This window comes from Seriola dumerili, unplaced genomic scaffold (assembly GCF_002260705.1).
Source record: "Seriola dumerili isolate Sdu_G_001 unplaced genomic scaffold, Sdu_1.0 BDQW01000513.1, whole genome shotgun sequence".
NCBI lineage: Eukaryota > Metazoa > Chordata > Actinopteri > Carangiformes > Carangidae > Seriola > Seriola dumerili.
The window spans coordinates 3,268-7,580 of NW_019174768.1; the positions used below are offsets into that span (position 1 = coordinate 3,268).

The following is a 4,313-nucleotide window of genomic DNA, read 5'->3' on the forward strand; positions in this document are numbered from 1 at the left end:
GTGGAGCTACACAGTAATAACGACTGTGTTCATCAACTAACTCTGCTTCTCCTGAAAACATCCACTCAACATGGCGGACATGTCTGGACTTTACAGTTACAGCTCTGACTCATTATAGTTTTAATGTTTCAGCGTTTCTGGACAAATCTTTCCAAACTTCACTCTGACACTTTCTCTGATCACTGTGAAGCTGCAAAGCTCCTGTTCCAGACAGAGTCAGTGTGTCAGTCGTAGCTGACATATAACTGTGTTTTTACAGGCTTTTAATACGATGATTTCTATGTTTAGTGCTTATTTCTTCTATTTCAATACGTCTGAAAACATAATATAAAAATATGTAAATGAAAAGCTGCACTGAAGGCAACAGTGAGACTCCTGTTAACCCTTCACATCCACCATCAATCCATCCTCCAGGATCCCTGTAGACTGACAGGAGCCACCAGGGGCGCTCACTGGTTTCTGTTAGAGACTATTTAATGTAGATCACTCTGTGTGTAACCATGGTAACCACAGTCATTGCCCCAATTTAACATGAATCATGATCCTTCATAAAACAACTTGTTATCAGATCAAAGTCCAGCATCTAGATCAGGATCTGATATCAGGACTCTGGTTCAGAGTTTTATTATGAGTCTGTTCAACGTTCAAATAAAAACAGTCACAATAAAAAAACAAAGAGCTTCAAGGATCAAACTGTATCAGTTCTAATGTGAAGTGTAGAGTGTGATACACACAACACACACACACACACACACACACACACACACACACCACACACACACTGTTAGTCTTCAGTCTGATTTGACTTGTGTCTCATCAGAAAGATCTACTTGTGGACTGAGCTGGATTTCAAGTGTCTGTCGTTAGATGAACTTTAATAATGATAAAATAATAATAATGATAATAATAATAATGATAAATAATAATAATATGATAATAATAATAATAGTACATTGTGTTTATAAGCCCCTCTCTAGACACCCAAGGACACTTTACAAAGCAAATGAAACCTTCAGAAACAAGAGAAAGACGATGTATGAATGAAAGAATTAAAGAGCTGTGGAGTCATCTTCTTCTTCTGTTCTCCACGTCAACACACCAACAAACAAACAGCAGCTCGTCTGTGATGAAGAGCAAACGTCAGAGACTGAAATCAATCAAAGGTCCACTTACTCAGATTCTTCATTCTCTCTGGGTCGGACCAGGTCTGTGAAGAAACCATGAGCTGAAATCCTCTGCTTGTTGTCCTTCACCAGTCCTCTGTGTGTGCAGGCTGCTGTCAGAGTGAAACACTTATGAACCAGTCTGAACCTGCAGCTCGCTCAAAGATCAGCTGCTGCACCTTTATATGACTTTATTATCTTTAATATTTAACCTGCAGCAGCTTCCTGCTCCGACTCTGACACGCTGAGAAACCTGACAACTAATAATCCATCAACTGACGTCTTCAACACCCAAACTATTTCCTCTACTTGCTGGATGAGGGGATCAGGTGACTGGAGATGGTGGGAACACACTGAGGGCAACTACAGGACAAGTGAGGACCAGCAGGGAGTAGATGACATGACAGATGTCAGAGAAAAGAGCAAACATGTAGAAAGAAGGAGAGAAAAGTTGACATGAAACAGAAGATGGATCCACAGAGTGGTTGTCATGTTCATCATTGACCTCTCCAGTCCCTCCCTCTGTGATGTAGAGCTCTGTGTAGATCTGCTTCAGAAGGGTTGGGTTTCCTGCTTTAGAAATCCCCTCAAACACAAACTGGAACTTCTTCTTCAGGTTACATTTGAGTTTACGACGACAAACTGCTTTGTAGCTTTCAGCTCACTGAGTCTCACTGTCAGTTACAGCTTACATCTGATCAGCTGATGGACGTCGCCCTTTAAACTCAATGATAACATCCTTTGACATGTTAGAGGGAGGGGCTCCCTCCTCTCTGTCCTCACACTGATCCATGCTGCTGAGTTCACATCCACATCAGCTCACACACACTTTCTACCTTCATGTGGAGAGAAACACACATCATTCATCTGCACATCAACTCAAATGTACATCATTTCTCCAGCTGCTCCTCCACTGATTGGCTCTTCTTCTCTGTTTCATATCAGTGTGAGGCAGAGGAAGCTGCCATCAGCTGCTGTACTTCTACCATCCGTCCACTAGATGGCGTCATGAAGCTGCAGTGACGTGATTCACAACTACAGAAATCACCAGAAAGAGGCTGATGTGAGGTGAGTCAGTCTCTTTACTCACAGGTCTGTCAACAAAACACACATATCCCACACAGAAATATTATGATGTAATTAAGATTCAGAGAAATCCCTCAGACAGAAATATTAAAAGACATTATAGTTCACAAGAGGTCAGTGATACATTTGAATGAATTAGTTAACACATCTGGAATAATACAATAACTAATATAGAATAATATAACACAAGTAATGCTTTGGATGCAGGATTATAACTTGTAAAGGAGAATTTCTAAATTGCCTTATTTCTCCATTAAGTGTCTGAACACTTTATCCTCCCTCAGAGAATCTAGAGCTGTCACGGGGCCCCTTTCAGTCGGGCCCCTGACCTATTAAACAAGTTGTTCAATAGTTAAATCTGAACCTGCATAAAGTACCAGCAGCAAACCAACAACCAAAACAACAACAGAGACATAGATAGGTGTCGCTTCAATAAAAATACCAGATATGTTTTGACAGACAGCTTTTCTGTTTGTGTTCAGTCATAGATATAATCACCTACCGGAACAGCAGAAATGCTTTATTGTCAGAGGATTTATGGAGATGTATTATCAAATTGATTATGTATGTATCTTAATAATGCCCATTTTGCAATAAATACATTTTAAAAAATCGTTATTGAGAGAAAAAGGCTCCACTACAAGTAAAAATCCTGCTTAATCATTTTACCAGAGTAAAAGTTCCCAAGTGTTTTTAGTCAAATATAGTTAAAGAATCAAGTATTATGCAGAATGGACTCTGTCATTATTATATCATCATATTATGTGAAAAGTAACTGTAGCTGTGAAATTAATGTAGTACAAGTATAAAGAAGCAGAACATGGATATACTCTAGTAAAGTACAATTAAGATTGTAATTAAGTAAAGTACTGGAGTAAATGTACTTAGTTACTGTCACAATCAGACACACCCCTCCAAATAACTTGAAGAGACAGCTCCAAAATAAATGACTGACAGTCTCAATAAAGTGTTCACAATAAGATCAAATCTTAATTCAAAGGAAATCTCTTTCATTACGTCACTGATCACGTTTAAATTGAAATTTTGATAAAGATGAAGTTCCTGTTGGAGGAGTGCCAGGTTTGTGACGCAGTTGTCTTTCTGAATACGGCCATGATTACTTCTTTAATAACAACAACAGCTGTCTGCCCCTCAGCCCGCCACACTGAGTCCACATCAGTCCTACAGTGTAAATCTAATGACAGACCGTTCACCCACAGAGAGTCACAGCTGTTCTCCAGCGGCTGTCCGGCAGAGCTCAGGCCGCATTTAGTGGCTCAGACAGCGGGAGAGCAGCGGCTCATCTCCGCCTCCTCCACAGGCTGATTCAGGCGGGAACAGCTGCCTCCAGTCCTCAGCAAGTGGAGCTACACAGTAATAACGAGTTTAATAATAATTGTTAATAACTGTGTTCAACCACCGACCATCAACTAACTCTATTTCTACTCTTATTCCCCCGCTTCCACTGAAAACATCGAAACAACATGGCGGACATTTTTAAAGTGCGTGAAGCTTTTACAGCTCTGAATCAGTTACAGTAACATTATACTTCAATAACAACAACACAGCAATAACATGAAGGTTAGATAACTCAGCTAACGACAGGTGTTAATGACTAAAACGTTAAAAACGGATCACATTACCTTAAGAGGAGAAAACCATCCGCGTCACAAAGAAATGTGAGAATGTGAAAGTGAAACTAAAATTAAACAATGAAACGGGGGGAGGGGAGAATTAATAAGATACGGATCAGGAAACGTGGCGCACGCACGTGCACGCACGCGCACACACACACACACACACACACACACACACACACACACACACACACACACAGGACTGAAGGATAAGAACATGTTCAGTGGTAGTTAGACTTTGTTTAGAGACACAAACGTTTAGAAACAACCAAACTGCTGGAGGTTTGTGTTTATAGTTACTTGAACAATGTTTTTATCTGATTGGATCCAAAAGTTTAACTGTCATATTATTCAATGTACATTATCTTGGATTGACTAAAGTTATTTATTTGTTATTTATTATAAGTTAGAGATGAAAAATGATAGA

The 4,313-nt window shown here is 39.7% G+C and overlaps 1 long non-coding RNA gene across 3 annotated transcripts; it reads right to left on the reverse strand.

Moving 5' to 3' along the window:
• Positions 1 to 1,209: 1,209 nt before the first annotated feature.
• On the reverse strand, positions 1,210 to 3,948 carry LOC111235533. 3 transcript variants are annotated; one of them, XR_002665687.1, is made up of 4 exons: positions 3,893 to 3,948; positions 3,468 to 3,616; positions 1,376 to 2,257; positions 1,210 to 1,276 (listed from the first exon to the last, which is right to left on the reverse strand). It is a non-coding gene; the product is annotated as an uncharacterized LOC111235533 (long non-coding RNA). The 3 variants fall into 3 exon arrangements; XR_002665689.1 differs by lacking the exon at positions 3,468 to 3,616 and having other exon boundaries at positions 1,376 to 2,198; positions 3,893 to 3,943; XR_002665688.1 differs by lacking the exon at positions 3,468 to 3,616 and having other exon boundaries at positions 3,893 to 3,931.
• Between the last annotated feature and the right edge of the window lie 365 nt (positions 3,949 to 4,313).